Source organism: Pelophylax lessonae (assembly GCF_965119305.1).
Source record: "Pelophylax lessonae genome assembly, chromosome: 2".
Taxonomy (NCBI): Eukaryota; Metazoa; Chordata; class Amphibia; order Anura; family Ranidae; genus Pelophylax; species Pelophylax lessonae.
The window spans coordinates 573,659,813-573,682,224 of NC_138769.1; the positions used below are offsets into that span (position 1 = coordinate 573,659,813).

General features: G+C 44.0%; 1 pseudogene across 1 annotated transcript; it reads left to right on the forward strand.

Annotated features, from left to right (window-relative positions):
* The first annotated feature begins 8,349 nt into the window (after positions 1-8,349).
* On the forward strand, positions 8,350-17,080 carry LOC309548191 (putative nuclease HARBI1; annotated as a pseudogene). Its single transcript has 3 exons — positions 8,350-8,742; positions 9,018-9,062; positions 16,282-17,080. The product of its transcript is annotated as a putative nuclease HARBI1 (transcript).
* The last annotated feature ends 5,332 nt before the right edge of the window (positions 17,081-22,412 follow it).

Below are 22,412 nucleotides of genomic sequence, written 5' to 3' on the forward strand. Positions count from 1 at the left end.
TGGCGAGATATACCAATACTTACCCTAGCTCGAGGTTGTCTTCAGAAAAAGCCTCTTCCATCCGTGACAAATTAGTGTCCTCGCACTATAATCCAGAAAAAACGTGTCGGCAAAATCCTTGTGGAATCTATAATGTAACAAATGTGACTTTTGTCCCTGGATTAGGCAGGGCCAGCATTTTCTCTTACCCAATGGTGACACGTTTGTTCCAAAGTTTTTTGCAAATTGCTCAACACAGGGGTGGTCTATCTGGCGTCTTGCCGATGTGGAGTGTTCTACATCGGCAAGACCATCAGAATGCTCAAACAAAGAATTAACGATCACATATATTATTCAGGAAAGGGTAAAATGATCACCCCAATTAGTCGGCATATTGATCTTTACCATAAATATGACACATCCTGTATATCCTTTATCGTGTTAGAAACCATACCCCCAGACCCCAGAGGGGTAACTGGGATAAAAGAATATTACAAAGAGAAGTTCTTTGGATAGAGCGTTTAAACGCAACATCACCACCGGGCCTAAATGAAGTTTTATCATATAGACCCTTCCTGTAAATAGTCCTATCAGGGATTGTCCTTTTCAATGCAAACCTAGATCATGTTCCAGGATTTTACAAAACCTCCCCCCCCCCCTCCCCCCATTACCACGAAACCCCCTTTTTTTTCAACCCCCCCCCCCTCTTTTTTTCTTTCCCCCAAAATTTTCCCCCCCCCCCCCCCCCCCCCTGATCACTATACACTTCATTCCTATCAGACTAGGCTCTTTCTTTCTTTTCCTTTTGCTATTTGTGTTTGTTAGTACATCCATGTCTCTATTTCTGTGCAACACATATAATTGTCATGTTGGCAATATGTTTTTAATAGTTTCTTTTTTCTCTATTTTAGGTTTTTTGTTACATCTGCCTATGATGCCGATGCCTTTGTCTGTGGAGAGAGCCATGATCGGCGTTGTCCCCTTTTACAGTGCCTGGAGGTGCGGCTGGTAGCGCCGTCACCTCACAGGAGCTTTGCTTCCCCCTCCCGTTGCCGTTGTCAGGATCTCCCTCCATGGCTGTTTTCATCTAGCACGGCCCGGAGGTCGGGTTCAGCCCGGGACTGTGAGTGGGCGGTTTTCCGCCCCTCCCTATCACCGTAGTCTTTCTGGTAGTGGGCGGCGCGTTCCGAGAGGCTGACATCGTTCTCGCTTCTCGGACCCGCCCTTACTGCACCGCACCATGGGATTGGATTATTCCATCAATATCCGCCCTATCCGGAGCAGGGGGCGGATTCTATGCCGGGCTGTGCTGACGTCACACGCCAATCCGGCGTGCTGACTCTCACAGTCGGGGGCTATTTAGCCCAGACCGAAGGGAGCCTTCGGTCTGGAGCTTTCGTGGGAGGTCACGGCCGTCCAGCCGGCATCATATTTCTTACCTTTTGATATCTTCAGGTTAGTACTCTGCACCCTGAATGGCATGGCGCCAATATCTGCTTCTCTAAAATAATGTCCTTATACCCTCTCTATATTGTCTATTGGATTCACAGGAGACTGTGTCTAACCAATTAGTAGAGGCTGCCTGCCCGACAGCAAAAGTTTTTTGCTACAGACTATTTTTTGGACATCTCCCGGATGGTTTGACCCACCATACTAAGGTATATACTATGCATATTTATCTGCATGATGCTAATAGAGGCTTAGTATTATTATTATTAAGCGTTCTGTAATGGCGAAATTTTCTTTCAAACTACATCCTTATACCCCATATTATGTTTATCTGGGTCTATAGGATGTTCGGTATCATCATCTAGTAGAAGCCGTCTGCCCCCTAGCAAGCCTTTTTTCACAGGCTTTTTGGTTCTTTCCGGATGGTTTGAGCCATTACTATATACATCAAGGTTGGTTCCCGTTCACATTTTTATCTGGGTGCTCTTTCTATCTGTTTCCTATCAATTCTAATATCCCCTGTCTCTGCTTACAGGGAATACAGAATTACCCTCCTGGCATTCAGTTTTCTAATGTCTATTTGTACTACGACAGTCAGCTATACTTTCCGTGACCTCACCTCTATTAATACCATTATTTTCTAAGTATTAATGGGTAAGAGATCTAATATTGAAACTTTCAGTAACATATATTTATTGTATGATACTCTTTCTATTTTTGCTCATTATATGTATATATATTTTCTCTTATTAGATTAAGGATTGTTATCCTAAATATCCCCCCACCTCCTATCCTGACACACCCCCTTCTCTTCCTTGGGGTGGGTCTTCTGGCACGTAATTTTGGATCTTCGCCCTCGTGTCTGCTCCATGACCATAGGCATCGGCATCCTTGCAATAGAGAACAGTGTTTCCATACACTGTGCTATTAACATTGCTACTCTGGTAAGATAACAATAAAAACATGGCTAAACTCAATCAGATGGGTTATGCTATTGATAATATTGATGTGATATTGATATATTTTTTATGTTCTGTTCTCCTTCCATGGGTCCCAGGAAGGTACACACACATGTACATTTATATATATCCTGATATGTATAAATCCTAAATGCTTCTTTTTTATATATTTTTGTAGAACTGTTTCAGCCCCTATTTAAACTCCCGAAGAAGCGCCAACAGCGCGAAACATGTAGAGTTTGTCCGTGACTGGAATACAGTATTCAATACCGAGCCCCTTCATCCTCACCGCCGATGGATTCGCTTAAAGAGCTTTAATTCTTTACATTAGAAATAGCCAGAGGGCCATTCTAGCATCTTTAATCTATACAAGCTAAAGTATGGTAATCCTTGTCCACAAGGCGGTGATAGAGGTTTCGGCAATTTGGAATATATGTGCCTTTTGAATTGTATGTTTTATATTTGATTTTTGTTCATGTCTCTTTGTTTTACACTTGTGGTGACACATACACTATATATACATGTTTTTTAATTACTTCAAAATAAAATATTCTTTTTTATGACATTAGTGTCCGAGTGTTAGTGCCAATAAAGTGCATATACAGATGTGAAAAAATCGATATAAGCAAAATTAAAGTGTCCTCTGTGCTCCAGAAACTATAGCAATCTGGGTGAAATACAGTCCAAAATGGTTAAGTAAGTGTTCAAGTGGGGGGGTTCCACAGGTGATACTCCTTCACCTAACACCGTGCTTAAGGTGGTGGGGTGCTTCTCCTAAACCCCTCTAAGTGTCCTAGCAGCTCACCTCAAGGACTAAGGGTAAAGGCCTTATAATTTATCCAAGGGGCTCCTCTCCAATCCTGTTCCGTGTCCCACTAGGGCCTGATGTCTGGGCTGCTGCCGGTGGGTTGACTCCCTACTTCATCTCCAGGTTCCCAGCGGTCCCAATGGATTTCAAAACAAAGGCTCGAAATAGTGCAAGTATGTCATGGATAAGGGGTGCTTTATTTAGATAAGATTAAAAAAACTCACATTTGTTGAGAAAGACAAGCGCATATAATAAAATCGGAGTGGGATCGCGGTCCTCACTTCCGCAGTGTGCGTCACTTCCGGTCCGAACGTCCCTACGCGTTACGCCACTTCCGCATCACGTGGGGGCATGCTGTGGAACCCCTGAAGAAACAACGTGATGCGGAAGTGGCGTAACGCGTAGGGACGTTCGGACCGGAAGTGACGCACACTGCGGAAGTGAGGACCGCGATCCCACTCCGATTTTATTATATGCGCTTGTCTTTCTCAACAAATGTGAGTTTTTTTAATCTTATCTAAATAAAGCACCCCTTATCCATGACATACCTGCACTATTTTGAGCCTTTGTTTTGAGATCCATTGGGACCGCTGGGAACCTGGAGATGAAGTAGGGAGTCAACCCACCCGCAGCAGCCCAGACATCAGGCCCTAGTGGGACACGGAACAGGATTGGAGAGGAGCCCCTTGGATAAATTATAAGGCCTTTACCCTTAGTCCTTGAGGTGAGCTGCTAGGACACTTAGAGGAGTTTAGGAGAAGCACCCCACCACCTTAAGCACGGTGTTAGGTGAAGGAGTATCACCTCTGGAACCCCCCCACTTGAACACTTACTTAACCATTTTGGACTGTATTTCACCCAGATTGCTATAGTTTTCTGGAGCACAGAGGACACTTTAATTTTGCTTATATCGATTTTTTCACATCTGTATATGCACCTGAGCACTTTACCTGTCACTATTGTATTATCAGCACTATAAGTGGTTTTTATATTCTCTTATCTATTTAATTTTAGATTGTCCTGTCAGTAATTTTAGCACTGTGATATTATTTATTGAAGTACGGAGCAATTTTTCACTTTATATATATAGCACCTTTTTGTGTAAACCACCCACACACGTTGTAGTTCCCTCCATCTACTTTGACAGGCATTTATACTGAGCACAGTTCACGCACAACCAACCCAGAAGCGCAGTACCCCCCACCTATATTTGAATAAAAATATGTGTTACAATCTTGCGGCTTTCAGGGGGGAACTCTGCAAATACCCAAATTAAGTGTTCGCCAGTGCTGGGGAGGGCGGAGTGAGAATCCCCGTTATATCGGATATTAAACGGAATATTGTATTCCAAAAGACCACAGGATATGCATAAGGTGACCTACTTTTCTACATCCTCTCCAGCACAAGGGAGACTGGGACATAAATCCTATAAGGAGTCAAATACCATCTGAGGGCTATCTTCTGGGACAGCTCCCAGTAGTTGGTGCACTTAGATGCTTGAGATATAGATTTAAAGGCGTATTGCCATTGATTATCAGTAAATGTAGTGCCCAGCTCCTCTTCCCATTTGAAATATGGAGTGGATTTGTGAAATTTGAGTTTGCTCTGTAGAATATTGTAAAACAAGGATGTACCTTTGTTAGGTGGTTTGGGATCACTGAAAAATGACCATCCTCGTTTGGTGACCCTTATTATCGGGGATACAAGTGATTTGAGAAAGTGAGACACTTGGAGGTATACAGTGGCGGCTGGTGCTCAAAATTTTTTTTGGGGGGGGGGGGGCGCAAACAGAAAAATGAGTGACCAGCATGCCCCCAATCAATGCAGAGTGCCACAGCGTGCCCCTAATCAATGCAGAGTGCCACAGCATGCCCCCAATCAATGCAGAGCGCCATAGCATGCCCCCAATCAATGCAGAGCGCCACAGCATGCCCCCAATCAATGCAGAATGCCACAGCATGCCCCCAATCAATGTAAAGCGCCACAGCGTGCCCCCACTCCCAATCAATGCAGAGTGCCACAGCATGCCCCCATCAATGCAGAGTGCCACAGCATGCCCCCATCAATGCAGAATGCCACAGCGTGCCCCCATCAATGCAGAATGCCACAGCATGCCCCCATCAATGCAGAGTGCCACAGCGTGCCCCCCAATCAATGCAGAGTGCCACAGCGTGCCCCCAGTTGGTGCACTTAGATGCTTGAGATATAGATTTAAAGGCGTATTGCCATTGTTTATCAGTAAATGTAGTGCCCAGCTCCTCTTCCCATTTGAAATATGGAGTGGATTTGTGAAATTTGAGTTTGCTCTGTAGAATATTGTAAAACAAGGATGTACCTTTGGTAGGTGGTTTGGGATCACTGAAAAATGACCATCCTCGTTTGGTGACCCTTATTATCGGGGATACAAGTGATTTGAGAAAGTGAGACACTTGGAGGTATACAGTGGCGGCTGGTGCTCAAAATCGCCTCTATTTGCTGTGGATCCCCGGCTATCTGGTGGAGCTACTCGCTCAAGCTTCCATCCGGACATGCGGTAGCCACACCTCCATTAGCTCTAACATCGGTTGCAAGAAGTGGTTGTACCGGGATGATGCCTGCAGCTAGAGGCATCATCCCGGTACCATTTTTTTGAGGCGGCAGTTGGCTTCCAGGCGCTAACGGCCGATGCGGCTTGGGAGCCACTCAATCGTTACCCCAGCGACTCCCACGGCTCTGCCCGGGTCTCCCGGTGGCACGTCCACCAGCTAGTTGGAGTCCCGATCAAAGCCGGAATCAGCTTTGATCGGGTCTCCGATTATGTAACCCAGGAGCAGCGTCCATGACGTCACGTCCGGGTTACTTGGCGGCTAAAGGTGCCGAATTTAAAAAGTGACAGTATTCAAAAATGCAATTGAATACAGTCAAGTGCAGTGAAGGGGTCTAAGGTCTTTTAGACCCCCCGATCCCTCCATAAAGAGTACCTGTCACTGCCTATTGCTGTCACAAGGGATGTTTACATTGCTTGTGACAGCAATAAAAGTGATCAGATTTTATTCTTTTTTTAAAAAACCTGTGCTAAAATTTAAAAAAAAAATATTAATAAATAGGGAAAAAAAATATTTTTTAAGCAACCCTGTCGCCGTGAGCTCGCGCACGAAAGAAAACGTATAGGGAAGACGCGCCCGAAAATTAAAGCGCTGTTCAAAACACACATGTGAGGTATCCCCGCAATTGCCAGAGCAAGATCAATAATTTAAAAAAAGAGCTACTCTGTAACTCTAATCTGGTGACCATTAAAAAATTTTAAAGCATCACCTATGGAGATTTTTATTGACCGTAGTTTGTCGCCATTCCTCAGGTGTGCGCAATTGTAAACTATAACATGTTAGGTATCTATTTACTCGGGGAGAAATCATCGTTCACAATATACAAAAAAAATGGGCTAACTTTACTGTTTCGTTTTTTTAAATGCAGTGAAATTAATTTTTTCCAAAAGAAAATGGCGTTTAAAAGACCGCTGCACAAATACCGTGTAATAAAAGATATTGAAATGACCGCCATTTTATTTTCCAGAGTCATCGCTAAAAAAAAATATATATATATATATATATATATATTTATATATATATATATATATATATATAATGTTTGGGGGTTCTAAGTAATTTTCTAGCAAATAATACTGATTTTAACAACAACATGTGTCAGAAATGGGCTCGGTCCTTAAGTGGTTAAATGTGTTTTTGAAAAGCAAACCATGAGAGTACCTGAATTTGAGCTGGAGTGTGGGAGATAAAATTATTACAGGGAGCCAAACAGTTCATGTGCTGACACTGAACATGCTGACAGGAAGAGAAATCAGAGTGACAGTTAGATGAGCCCATCAGAGTGACAGTTAGATGCTTCTGCTTTTACTGTCCAGGCAAAGTCTGGAGTGGGTTAAGGATGGCCAGGGATCAGAGGAAGTGGGTATAACACAGGATGGAGGGCAGGAAATAAAACCATAATAGTAAATAGAAACATAAACCTATCAAACCAACATCTCATATTATATTTCTCTTTATGTTTGCTGTCATTTTGCAGGTTAGTGTAAACATCTACAGCCTCTGAACAGGTAAGGGAGACCTATCTATTTGCAATGGCCCTCCGGGGGTGAGAGCTACATAATACATAGTTGCCAATGAAAAAAAATTCCAGGAACACTTTGCAGCACAGCTATCAATTACTTACCACACCTACATCCCCTAAGCCCCACCCACTCTGCATAATTAATCTCCACCTACTTATCATCAGATTTTAGGGTCTACTCAATAAAGAGAGAATTACAGGAAATTGAAAAGGGAATTTCAAACTTAAGGCCAAAGTAGGAGAAATAATTCTCCCATTCAGCTGCACTACTTCTTCCTGAAGTTTAAAATTCTCATCACAATTCCCTGCAATTCTAAAGTGTCAAATGTGCTCAGGTGTGATCATACAAAAAATTTAATATGTAAATATAAATAAAGTGCAAGGTTTAAATAAGTACAATAAAACCTAATTATACTATCTGGTATAATTAGGTTTTAATGGTGCATTATGTAACTGCGCATGCGCCCGCCCAGCCGAGCTTGTACGAGCTTTCCCGAGCCTGGCAGATGTTGGAACGGCACATGCGCATTTACGATGTCGGCCCGCAACCATTTTTTTTCACGGTTGACTGTAACAAGCAAATAACGGGCGCTTGCCGGGACAATGTATATTACCCGGGACAGGCTCCTATTTGCCGGGACTGTTGGCAAGTATGCATAATATATTGTAGTAAAGCAAAAGGTTAGCAGAGCTATGGCAGAAGAGTTTACTCCTTTCTAAGATCAGCTCACATTAGCTGCAGTCAGAAGTGAACCTTTTGACTCAAGGCTGGTCATACACACTTAAGCCCCGTACACACGCTACAAATTTCCCCCGACCGATTATCCGTCTTTTGTCGAGAGTGCGAGTCCGTGATGTTGGAATGTGTTCTAGACTGCAAGAATTTTGTCGTCCGACAAAAGATGACGTAGCTACGTCCAACGCTACAAAAGAGGAAGGGAGTTTGTGGCCGTGACCCTTCTGGGCATCTTGCGCTGATTTCGGTAGCATTTGTTTGGTAAACGACATTTCGCTATATTCTGAGACATCGTTCAAGGACCAATTATGATGACCGAGGATGCTACTCTTGCTGTTGTTGGGCTGGGAGTAATTGCTCTAAGCAGAGTTCTTGGCAAGAAAAAGAAAAAGAGGACCTCCTGGTCCAAAAATTGGTTGCTCAACCGTGAGCAATTTTCACACATGTCCTTGCTGCGGGAGCTACAGGAAAATAATCCTGATGATTTCAGGAATTATTTGAGGATGACGGATCCATGTTTTATCCGTCTTCTTGCCTTGGTGTCCCCCTATATTCGGAAGCAGGATACATGTATGCGGGTTGCAATTACTCCTGAGCAAAGGCTAATTGCAACATTGAGATATCTTGCAACAGGGAGAAGCCTGCAGGATCTCAAGTTTACCACAGGTATCTCCCCCCAAGCTCTTGGGGTCATCATCCCTGAGCCCCCGTTCACATAGAGGCGACGCTACTCGGAGGTCGCGGTGCGAGCAGCGGGCCGCTACCTCGGAGCAGCCGCCACGGACTTCATAACATTGAAGTCTATGGCGGTCGCCTCCGGGTCGCCCCAAAGAAGCTCCGGACCCTTTTTCTAGGTCGGAGCTACTTGTGTCACTCCTATTAGAACGGGTCCGCAGCTTCCCTATGGGAGGCGACCTGCGGCGACCTGTGAGGCGACCAGGTCGCCTCACAGGTCGCCCTAGTGTGAACCGGCAATGAGACCTGCTCTGCTATACTTAAAGTCTTGCAAAAGGACTATATCAAGGTATGTTTATTGTTTTTAAATTACATTCTATGTGTTTGTCATGTCAACATAATTTAATTTATTTTATATGTACATCAAAATACATATTTCATTATTTTGTAACTGCCCTTTGGCCTCATGCACATTGTTCTAATGCTCTTTTTCTTTTTAGGCATTTTTACAATTAGCCAGTAACCATCCCAGCATCCTCTCCTATGTGTCCACCAACGCACAGCCTGTTAACAGTATATTTTATCTGTGTCATTTTCTGACGTTCCCAGAATCCATTATCCCTTTTTATTCTGTATGTTTTTTTTCTGCTTTAAAATTGTTCAGTGTGCACAAGGCCTTAATAATGTTTAAAAGCATACTTCTGGGGGGTGTGGCGACCGCCGGCGAACATGGCCGCATAGTCTCAGAGCTCCGCTCGGGGATAAATCAACACATATCAAGCCTCCCAGCTCCCACCTGACTCCCCGCACCTCGCCCGCCGGACTCCGTACACAGACCGCCGTTCCGGGCTATTAGGAGACGCCGCCTCGTTCCCCCGCCGGTTCATAAGCTTTCAGCCTTCTTTCCCCCCATGCAGCGTGTGCTCAGTCAAGATGGCTCCAACCATCGGCTCCGCATCCTCATCCATCCTCATCCATCCGTGGCGGGATCCACAGGCAAGTCCTCAGCCTTCCTCTTCCTCCCCCTACTCTGAGCCCTCTTCTCCCACATCTAGAAGCCCGGTCAAATCTAGGCCGCGGATCGAGCATCCCCACCATGAGGCCTACTCATCCCCCATGGACACTATTGTGGCCCCCTCACCAGACCCCTTTCAGGACTTTCCCTCCTCTGACCAACCACTCTCTGTAGCCCTTATGAAGGACATGCTCCGAACCCTGAGAACATCTATTCACCTGGACATGCAATCCTGCATCAGGGAATGCAAAACAGACAAGGGTTAACCAGGTTGAAATACAAATGGGTGACTTTACTTCCTCCTTCAACTCTTTAGTGGACTCTCATTCCGCACACCATGCGGTTATTTCCTCCATGCAAGCAAAAATAGCAGATCTAGAGGATAGATCACGCAGGAATAACCTAAAGATCTGTGGAATTCCTGAGACCATCCTGCCGCAACAACTCCCCCACTTTGCTAAAGACCTTTTCCTTTCCTTGCAGTGCTACCATCCCTCGCCACTGCGGATCTCACAATTGACAGGATTCATAGAGTCCCCAAACCCTCTTTTTTGCCCTCTGAAACCCCCCGCGATGTATTATTACGCATCCACTTTTTTCAAGTGAAGGAAAATCTCCTTTCTGCCTTCCGCCAACGTAGAGATCTACCCCCCCCCCCCCCCACAAGCTGCAAACCTCCAGGTTTTACTCGATCTTTCCCAATACACCCTCCAGAGATGCAACAATCTCTCCTCCATTATGAAGGCTTTACATAACCATAAACTCATTTTTTTCTGGAAATACCCAGCCAAACTGGAAATATCCCACAACGGTTCCAAACATCACGTTTCCTCCTTGGAAGAAGGAATCCGCCTTCTCCGATCCTAGAATATCCTCCCAGAAGAACAAGATAGGTACAGAAAAGCTGCTCCTTCTCCTCCTACTCACCTCAGCCAGGAATGGCACACGGTCTCCCACAAGAAGTCCTCCAAGAAGAACAAGGGAGATAGGGATGACTTGTTCCTCACCTCCTCAACTTACAACCCCTGAGTGTGCTGCGGGTACTCCTTGATGTACCTGTTACCCCCCCACTCTTTGCAGTGTTCACTGCCCTGGCCCTAGTCAGGCCGCTTTTTTACCTTTTTTTTGTTCTCTTTTTGTTTTTTGTAATCTACATGGTCTCCACAGCTCATACGGTCAAGCTCTTTTCTACCCCACACGTCAAGTTTTGTGTACACTCATCGTTCTACCAGCTCCATGGATAAATTTTATCTTCAATTTCTGGCTTGCAACGCAGACCACCACCATCACTTTTTGACATGCCTCCTGAACACACGCAGTCATGCCTCTGTCCTACTCCCATCTGCTCTTCGGATTATCCACCTTGTTTTCCCGTGCCTCTCCCTACCTCGGCTGAACTCTGACTCCCTCCTTCTCCTCCAGCCATGGGTATTAAGGTAGTCTCAATTAATGCTCGAGGTCTTAACCACCCAGCGAAGAGGAGATCCCTTTGGCAAGAAACACTCCATTTAAAAGCGGACGTTATAACAGCTCAGGAAACTCACTTCAATCTCCGAACTGTTCCCATCCGGCTTTTCCTCGCATCTTCCAAGCATCTGCCGGCGAAAAGAGGGGTCCCGATTGCCGTCCGTGATACCGTCACGTTCTCTCTCATTGACTCCACAATTGATCCCGATGGTCGGTATATTATTTTAAAATGTATTATCAATAATCTGCCTCTTACCCTAGTGTCTGTTTATGCACCCAATGTTGGACAGAAAAAATTTCTCCGTAAACTGCTTAGGAAGGTTTCCCTTTCCAGATATGGCAATCTAATGGTGTGTGGCGATCTCAATGCGCCGGTTAATCCAGGCCTTGACACATCCTCCTCTAACAGCAGGAGATCCCTCTCCCTGGCAGACCTGCTTGAGACAGAGGATTTGTATGATGCCTGGCGTTGTTTGAATGCTACTGATAGATCTTATACGTATTACTCCCCGTGTCACAACTCCTACTCTCGCCTAGATTTCTTTTTGGTAGATAAAATCTTACTGCAAAGAATCTCCGATGCCTCTATCCACAACATTGTGTGGTCGGATCATGCCCTTTGGCAAGAAACACTCCATTTAAAAGCGGACGTTATAACAGCTCAGGAAACCCACTTCAATCTCCGAACTGTTCCCATCCGGCTTATCCTCGCATCTTCCAAGCATCTGCCGGCGAAAAGAAAAGAGGGGTCCTGATTGCCGTCCGTGATACCGTCACGTTCTCCCTCACGGACTCCACAATTGATCCCGATAGTCGGTATATTATTTTAAAATGTATTATCAATAATCTGCCTCTTACCCTAGTGTCCGTTTATGCACCCAATGTTGGACAGAAAAAATTTCTCCGTAAACTGCTTAGGAAGGTTTCCCTTTCCAGATATGGCAATCTAATGGTGTGTGGCGATCTCAATGCGCCGGTTAATCCAGGCCTCGACACATCCTCTTCTAACAGCAGGAGATCCCTCTCCCTGGCAGACCTGCTTGAGACAGAGGATTTGTATGATGCCTGGCGTTGTTTGAATGCTACTGATAGATCTTATACGTATTACTCCCCGTGTCATAACTCCTACTCTCGCCTAGATTTCTTTTTGGTAGATAAAATCTTACTGCAAAGAATCTCTGATGCCTCTATCCACGACATTGTGTGGTCGGATCATGCCCCGATATCCCTCCAAATTGAGGATGGTAATTCCTTCTCCACGGCGAGAGTGTGGAGATGTAATATGTCCCTGTTCCAAGACCCTGACACCCAACAACAGGTTTCCCAACATCTCCAGCAATTCTTCTCACTTAACTCCCCCTCTGATACTAACGCCTTCAACAATTGGTGTGCTCACAAAGCATTTGTAAGAGGTATACTCCTCAAACTCAACTCCCAAGTCCGCAAAGCCTTCCGCTCTAAACTTGACACTCTGCTGACTGATATTCGTACCCTTGATGCCCAAAACCAATCCTCCCCTTCCCAAATTCTAGTGGATAAAATAGCCGCCCTCCGCCAGTCCCTCAGAGAAATTTTGTCTTCCCAAAATGACCACCACATGCGCAAGCTCAAACGTAACTATTATGCCAACAATAATAGGACTAGTAAACTCTTGGCCAACCGCCTCAAAGTTCGCAGATCTAAAACAAATATCGACACCCTCACCCACCCCCACATCCAAGCTGTTCTTACTAACCCCCAAGCGATAGCTGACGCATTTGCGGACTACTATAGCTCCCTGTAAAATTTATCGTCCTGAACCTCCACACCTCAACCCACCGATGCTAACATTGCCGACTTCCTCTCCAAGCTACACCTCCCGTCCCTATCAGCACCACAACTTGACACCTTAAACCTACCCTTTACCGCTGAGGAGATTTAGACGGTGGTTCGCTCCTTGCCTACCGGCAAGTCCCCGGGCCCTGACGGTCTCTCATCGGAGTACTTTAAAACTTACCTCCCTGTTCTCTCCCCACATATCCTCTCAGTGTTCCAGACGACGGCCTCCAGTGGCTCCTTCCCCAGGGAAATGCTGATGGCCCATGTCGTTACTATCCCTAAACCTGGAAAATCCCCTGATACCCCCTCCAATTTCCGCCCTATCTCTCTCCTTAATGTGGATGTAAAGATCTACGCCAAACTCTTAGCAACTAGACTCCAGACTGTACTTCCCTCCCTGATTGCCCTGGACCAATCTGGTTTTATGCAGGGCTGTCAACCCTCAGACGCTACCCGTCGTATGATCAATCTTATCCACCATGCCAAATCTAGTCGGACGCCTTCTCTCCTTCTATCTATAGACGCGGAGAAGGCGTTCGACAGAGTACACTGGGGATATCTAAGAGCAACACTTCATAAATTTAGATTTCAGGGACCGATACTGTCGTCCATACTAGCGCTCTATTGCTGCCACTCAGCCAAAGCACTGACCAATGGTATGCTCTCCAAAATGTTTGAGATTACGAATGGCACCCGTCAAGGCTGCCCCCTTCTATCTTCAATTTGGCCATTGAACCACTTGCCGAAGCAATTCGGTTGCATCCACATATCACGGGCTTCAAATTGAATCACCACTCCCACACCATTAATCTCTTTGCTGACGACATCATCCTCTCCCTCTCCCTCTCCAACCCCACTGTGTCACTTCCTTTCGCTCACGATCATCTCCAAAAATTCAGCGCTGTCTCCTTCTTTAAGGTAAACTTCTCTAAATCGGTCATCCTAGACCTGGGAGTTAGCCCCCCCGCTAAATTACACCTTGCCTCCTCCCTTCCCTATATATGGACAAACCACAGCATCTCCTACTTGGGTATCTCCCTGGCCCCCTCCGTATCCAAAATGTCCTCCTTGAACCTAGACCGCCTGCTACTTCAGCTCAATAAGGACTTGGCATCCTTGACTAAACATGAACTTTCATAGGTGGGCAGGATTGCCACCTTTAAAATGCTCCTATTACCAAAAATCCTATACCTCTTCAGAACCCTTCCAATTCCCCTCTTCACCTTCCACATTAACAAACTATCCTCTTGTATGAAACGCTTCCTGTGGCAAGGGAAGAAAGCCAGATGCGCCCTTAAATATCTCACTCTCCATAGGAGAGCGGGGGGTCTTGGTCTGCCTGACATCGGGGACTACTACATGGCTTCCGTACTAGCTCAACTGCCCCGTTGGTTTGCAGACCCCAGGCTCTCCTGCTGGACTCTCCTCGAGGCCGCCTGCTCACTCACATCTGATCTCTCCCTCTTACTTTTAGCGGACTCCTGGAGACCACTCATCCTCACTAACCTTCCTCCCCCCACACAGGCGTCTGTCCTAGCGTGGAGATCTCTACTCTCCCACTCCGAGAAGAACCCCAACACAACCAAGATTAGGCTACCCCTTCCTGTACTTGAGATCCTAATCCCCCACCTATCCCTTACTATCTTCAAGACGGCTGATATTTTGTGGATTGACCAACTCTATGCAGGGGACCAATTGCTGTCATATGGAACCCTGTCCTCTCGCCATAAATTAGACAACAAAGCCCTTTTCTCCTTCACCCGCACTTCGTCCTTCCTACTCAAACACCCTCCCCCTGTCATTAAACTGGACTTCCATGCCTGGAATCACATCACTAACCCCAAATCCCACACCAAAGGCATTACCCTCTTCTACTCCTTGCTCCACCAGAAGTGCCACCTATGTAAAACCCCCCCATGAAGGCTTGGGAAACCGACCTAAGCAAAGAATTCTCCCTTACCCAGTGGGCTTGTGCACTGAGATGCGCCTATAAATCTTCCCACTGCATAAACCCCTGGGAGACCTTCCAGAAGCTGTTAACACGTTGGTACAGGACCCCCCACACACTGGCCCGCTTCTATCCCTCCCTGTCTCCACTATGCTGGAGAGGCTGTGGTCAACAAGGGACCATTTTACACACCATTTGGGCCTGTAAATCACTTACCAGCTATTGGAAGAAAATATTCTCAATTATATTGAGTATCACAACCATGAGTGTACCTCCTAATCCGGCATTGGCCTTACGACTCTTGGGAATCAAAGCCTTTCCACCTGCACTCAGGACCATAGCCTCCCACATACTATTGGCCTCCACCTTAGCTATAGCACGTCATTGGCATAGCCCTTCCCCCCCCCCCCAACCCTTCCGAGATAATTTCTCAGGTCCAACTTAACTGCCAATACGAACGTCTCCTAGTGTTGAGATCATCCTCCTACCACTCCTTTGAAACCACCTGGAGCCCGTGGAGGACTTGGTGTGCGGGGACTTCCCTCCCATCACTCCCACCACGGGCCGCTTCGCCCGGACCTGGTGATGCTCCCAATTCTCCTTTTCCTCCCTAAAGCAGATGTCATTTCCTCGTTGCTCATTTCATGACATTCCCAAACTTCTGTTGATTCCGCTCTCACATTTGTGGTACTAGTATTGTTCTGTCCCTGATGATAGCTTGCAATGTTTACCTGTTGTACGAAATCTGTATGCTTTGACCATTTTATGTATTCACGCACAGTCTGTTTAACTCCTATTTATATTTTTCCATCAGTTTCTATTCCTTTGCATTTTGCTCTGCGGCTGCATCCGCGAGCTGTTTTTTTCTGTATTATTTGTTTATTAAAACTTTAATAAAAACTATTTGAACTAAAAGCATAGTTCTACCCACTCAGCCATGCTAAATATAAAAGTCAGCATATAGAAATACTGTAGCTGGTTAATTACAATATTATGACATTAGGAGGCGAGTATTAAGTGTATGTAGATGTTATCCCTAAAAATGCTAAAGATTCCCTTCATTTTGTTCTTATCTTAAAGTTGCATAAGCATTTGTGTGCCAAATGCGTGTGTAATAAAAATGCTAAAGATTCCCTTAATTTTGTTCTTATCTTAAAGTTGCATAAGCATTTGTGTGCCAAATGTGTGTGTAATAAAAATGCTAAAGATTCCCTTCATTTTGTTCTTATCTTAAAGTTGCATAAGCATTTGTGTGCCAAATGTGTGTGTAATAATGTGATGTGCACAAGCACTAATTTTTATAATATTTTTTTCCTACAGTTTCCGACCAACCCAGAGCAGTGGCAGGAAGTTGCTGGCCAATTACAGGAGCAGTGGGATTATCCAAATTGTGGGGGTGCTATAGATGGCAAGTACATCCGCATCGTCCCACCACCTAACTCTGGCTCATATTATTTTAATTACAAAGGTTTTTTTAGCATTGTAATGCTTGCCATTGTAAATGCGAATTATGAGTTTCTTTTTTTGGACATTGGGAAGAATGGCCGAAACTCTGATTGCGGAGTCATCGACCAGAGTTCGATCGGCGTCTAATGGCACTCTCAACTTGCCTTCCAGTGACCAAACAATTGAGGGTCTAAATTTTGTTTTTGTTGCTGATGACGCCTTTGCTCTTGGGGAACATATAATGAAGCCATTACCTCTGCGAAACCTCACCCCCGAGCAAAGGATTTACAATTATCGCCTATCCCGTGCCAGAAGAGTGGTGGAGAATGCCTTTGGGATTATGTCCAATAGGTTTACACTTTTTCTCAGCTCAATCAATCTGGCATTGTACAAAATCAATAATGTTGTCCTCTGCTGCTGCATCCTTCATAATTGTTTGCGCAGGCATGCAGAGAGATATGTTACCTCTCTGCCAATTGAGAGTGACCCTGCCATGCCAGGGCCTAGTGTAGAGGCTGAAGGACATGGAGCTGTAGATCCAATGACACCCATGGAAGTAGCTTGTTCTGGCTTGGCCTCCAGAAGTGCCTGTGATGTGCGGAAAAAATATGTTGACTATTTTGTTGGTAGAGGGGCCGTTTCTTGGCAGCAATTCCTGCCCGATACAGTATAATTTGTCAATATATTTTATTATTTGTGAATTAAAAAAAGTTTGCATTTATTCAGGAGTGTGTATTAGAATTTTTTGGTACATCCCAAAATCAACATGTTTTTTGTTCAGCATGTGTTATATATGTGTCACTTTTTGAGGGTTAATATATTGATCAGTGTGTTAATCTACTGTTGTCTCTCCCCTGCTGTTAAAAATATTTTTTTTAACATTTGTGTTTGGTTTACCACTTGCTCCAATAGAGAAATTAGACCTTAACTGATCCAGGAGGTCACTATATCTTATTCATTTTTAACCACCACATGTTTCAGTAAAGACAATCTAAATTTTCGAAGATACACGTGCATTTGTGTACGTATGTCAAGTATCTTGATTCATATTTTTAACATACAATTTAATATGCAAAATATGAAATCGCCAAGCTCAGGGGCGTTGCTAGGTGGCCAAAAGACCAGGGCATTCAGGCCCCCAGGTAAATTAGATAACCCCTCTCACATTGTAAAGTAGGTCCCGCCCAAGGTCCACCCAATGTCTCCTTACATTGGTGGTCATTGGGCAGAAGTCCCCCATACATATTTTGGGTATTTTTATTAAACCATTAGTGTAATACCAACTTAGCTACACCAGTTATGTTGTGTTCATTTATGACATCCTTCTCACTGACTACCAATGTAAGGAGATATCAGTCTTATGTGAAAATCGCACAGTGTAGAGATATAAGTGTTATATATAGGTAATATAAAGGGAAATGAACAAACAAAGCTGCGATTCACTATATATTACACTGATCTCAGTACACTGATTGCTAGTACCTATAACACTGACATCTCGAATCCTATGAGTGCTAGTCCTTAAATATAACCTTGATATGTGTAGACTGAGTGCCACTCAGTCTACAGATAACATTGTGCACTCAGTGTACTAGTGAATATCACTTGTTGGATGGGCATTGGGCAAGAAGGAACACTCACTCTGCCAGGCTGGTAATTATACACACAAACTAAACTGCTTTAATTACCTTAAACTATGTGAACAGGACAGCCATCATAAATTTTGAGCCACCTTACACAGCTTTAGACCTGCCCCCCCCCCCCCCCACGGGCCTGACCACTACCATTCCCCCAAATAAGGCCACTGGCCAGAGGTGTATACCAAATTTTCATTATGTGTGTATTCGAAAGCCATATTTTCTCACTATCCCCCCTCCCATTTCTCTCCCCCCCCCGCACCCTCTTTAACAGCGTTGGCCAGGAGTGTACAAATGTTGCAGCTGCACTACAGGAATTATCCACACTGTCACCTAGGTGTACCGCCTGGCAAGTGTGACCTATTCAAATGAATGGGGCCAGTCTTCAAGCCCCCTGCAACTGTGTGCAATGCATGCTCATGTGGGGTCCAAGAGGTTAAAGCAGGTAGTGATGAGGTGATAAACGCCTCCTCACAACCTCCTTTAACCCCTTGGTTGCTGTACTGCACAAGGTTGCAGAGCGCCTGCTCTTCGCTTTAATTGGGCACACTTGGCAGATGCTGCACCTGTTAAGTGTGACAGGGTGAATAATTCCTGCTGAGGCACGTGTACACCTTTGGCCACTGCAGGTAAAGGGGGTGTGTTTTCTGGTGTGAAGAGGATATGTGTTGGGGTGTGCTTTGGGAGAGTTGATGATCCCCTTCCCCAGACTAGCAAAAGTCCTTTCTCCTCCCCAAGCACCCCACAATCCATATCCTCTAGCCCCCCCCCCCTTCCTGATGCCACTGGGCAAGCTACAATTTTCATGAGTGCATAACATGTACAAAGAGCAAGTTTCAGAACTTAAATTAGGCAACTTTTGAAGATGACAGATATTAGGCAAAGAAATATTAGAACACACATTGTTAAATGAAAACATTTTTTTATTAAAACACATTCACAGGGTAAGGGTTAGGGTTAGAGTAAGGGTTAGGGTAAGGGTTAGGGTGTTGTAAAGTGCTTTAACACCAGACTCTCTTGGGTGAGAACATCTAGCTTCCTTATAATTTGTGGTAACTTTGTTCAGTAGACATGTTACAAATTTTTTTAAAAAAACAGTTCTTCAACTCTTCTTATTTTGGACTAAACAAAAATAGTCATATGCAGATATAACATTTTTTACAACATTTGGACACCTCTTTCACCTCTACAATTAGTGTGCAAAAAATAGCCGATAAAATTTGTTTATAAAATTGGGAAAAAACTAAATTTATCCCAAATACAAAAATAAAACATAATAAAATGCAAGTAACCTTAAAATTTAGCAAGCAGGTCAACAAAGTCACACATTTTGCACTGTAAAGCTGTAGCAGCCTCCTTTATATTTTCTAGTTCGGAGCAGCACTGAAACACATCAATAGTCATCCTGGCAATTGTACAACTGTGAATAACATGACCTGTTAAGAAGACAACAAAAAAGTAAGGCAATGACAAGCAAGTAGCTGAGGTCATAATTTATAATCATTTGTGGTCAAGTTCATCATAAAGTAATTAATAGTTTCTACCTACCCTGTGCTTTGTTGTGTGTAACCTGCTTTCCCTTATGACACCTATACAACTATGAAAGTACACAGTGCAAACATGTTCTCTTTGCACTGGTGTCTATGGCTCATAAACAATTCCACCTGTTGACACAAACAGCTCCTTACACCTCTTCCTCCCCCATGGTAATGCACTTTATACTATGTATATTAGCACTGTATGGTTTCACACCTTGCTAATGTAGCAAACAGGTAGTTCCTTTTAAGCATTAAATTAAATACACAAAAATGGAAATACACAATAACCAACATTAGGATAATACTTATTTGGGCACAAAACAGGCTCCCCAACACTTGGTTCTGTTTGTGTATTGTTTTGACACTCACTCCGAGTCATGGCAGGGGATCTTGGAGCAAATAATTCCAGATCTAAGGCGACTGTAGGTGACAGACCCCATGGCTCAAATGAGGGAACTTCAGGGACATCTGGAATGTCCATTTTGTCTGAAATACAACAATACAAGGTTACAGAATCATCCCAAACTCACAGCTGTTTGTGGCTCCCATTTCTTAACATTATTTGGCTACCAACCTTGATGTTGCTGTGGTGGTAAGATGATTTGGTCAACACTTGACTCCACCATGCTGCACTCTGGACTACATGGCACATTGCTTTCCTCCATAGTGTTGTCACTGGCTTTTGGTTGATCATTTTCCACATAAACATCATAAAAATGTGGCATGTCAGAAAATTGACAGGGGGCAAGTTAGCAATGACATGGTGCACTGCTTGACAGCTGTTTTCACATAAAATATTCTGACATGTACATGGATACCTCCTAAAAAGTCGGGGCAATAATGATTTAGTGAGCAAAGGAACAAATTACCTTTTTTTTTTGGAATGTGTCATGTCATCAGGGACCATGTCTTCATTGTTTTCCTCCAATGTGGATGGAGCTGGCATGGTAGATTCCCTTCTCCTCGTCTGTTGCCTTTGTTTTATTTTCATTTTTATTTTTTTTTTCCTATTTCAAGGTAAAAAATACAATATGGAACAAATATGAGTTATTTAAAAAAATTATTAGCAATAATATGCATATATAGTTTATATTTGGATTCATGTTTTTTTAATTTAATATACAAATACCTAATAAATATATAAATAAAATACATCCATGACAATTTTCAAAATTAAAAAAAGTTTTCATATACATTAGCATATATACATTTCAAAATAACATACACCAAATATACACAATACATATTTCTTAGACACAACTATTGCTTACTTCTTTTCAGGATATGATGGATGTGACCTAGCTGCTCTTGTTCCCGATGTTTGAGATATGACCATCTTTTTCTGATTTGGTCCTTGGATCGATCCACACCATAGATATTCTTTATAGATGAAATGACTTTCTCAAGAATTCGGTCTTTTCCGGAGTTGGCCCTTTCATAATTCTCCAGCTTGCCATCATAATCATTTTTCTCAAGTATGGCCACCATCTCAACCATCTCACCCTTGCTCATAGGTGTGGCTTTGGGTTTTTTCTGAGCCCAACCACTGCGGCCATGACTGCAACTCCCCGATTCTGCCATCTTCTCCACTAATCTTCTGCTGTCTCACGTGTCTGTGTGTCGCATGCACCTTTATATTCAGCACGTACACATCCCTGCGTCAACGCGCCACTGGAGGCGGTATTTAAAGGCCGCCAGATCGTTCGTTCGACGATTCGCCATCGTACAGATCTGTCACAGGAGCATGATCAATCGGCCAACCACGATTCATCTCTGCAAACAAAGGTAAAACTTTAGATTAGAGCATGAGTGTTTTTTGGCCTATACAGCTTATATTGGGCCTATCTTATGGGAAAACAACATGAGCTTTCACTATGTTTTGTGTTGTGTTGTGTCTTGCAGGAATCATGGTTGACAAATTTACTTCACCCGATTTCTTACTCCAATTTATTGAGGAATACAGGCAGATGCCGTGTTTGTGGAGGGTGAAGAGTAAGGACTACTCTAATAAGCAAATACAAAATGCTGCTCTGCAAAAATTGGCAGATTTGTGCAAAACATTCTGCCCTAATGCTGACATTAATTATGTCAGAAATAAAATCTCCAATCTACACAGCACCTTTAAAAGGGAGCTCAAAAAAATACGAGATTCGGAAAGGTCAGGAGCTGCTGCAGATGACATTTATGTATCAAGGCTCTGGTACTTAGAGAGCCTGCGCTTCCTGACAGAACAGTCAGAACCCAGGCCATCCCTCTCTACTCTCCCTTCCACTTCGGCAGAGGGCCCATGTGCTGAAACTCAGGAGGGAGATGTAGAGGAGCCAACCTTGACACAGGTATAGCATTTAAGAATATATTGTCTGCAATAAATATAATGATGCTAAACAAATATTATCAAGTTAATAATTTATCCTTAATGTAAAGTCTGTTATTTTGTGAAAATAATCAAACAAACGTGACATTTTATATACACTTTAACATTATAATAATGTACTAATTTCCTACACAGGAAAGTGTCAATGTGGAGGAGCCGAGTGGAAGCCAGGCGTCAGAGCAGTCAATAACCCCCCAAAAGAGAAGAAAGAAAACAAAAAACTTGGAGGAGGCCACTGCTTCCTTCCTAAGCCAGGCCTCTATGGCCCTGCAAAGAAAGCCAGATGAGGCTGATTTGTTTGGCTTTCTTACAGCAAATAAATTACGCATGATGACAGAGGACCAATGCCAAATGGCCGAGGTCCTCCTACTGCAGGTGCTGAATAAAGGTGTCCGAGGAGAAATCCGCGGACACACACACACCTGTCCGACTACCAGCCACCCCCTCCACCTCCAC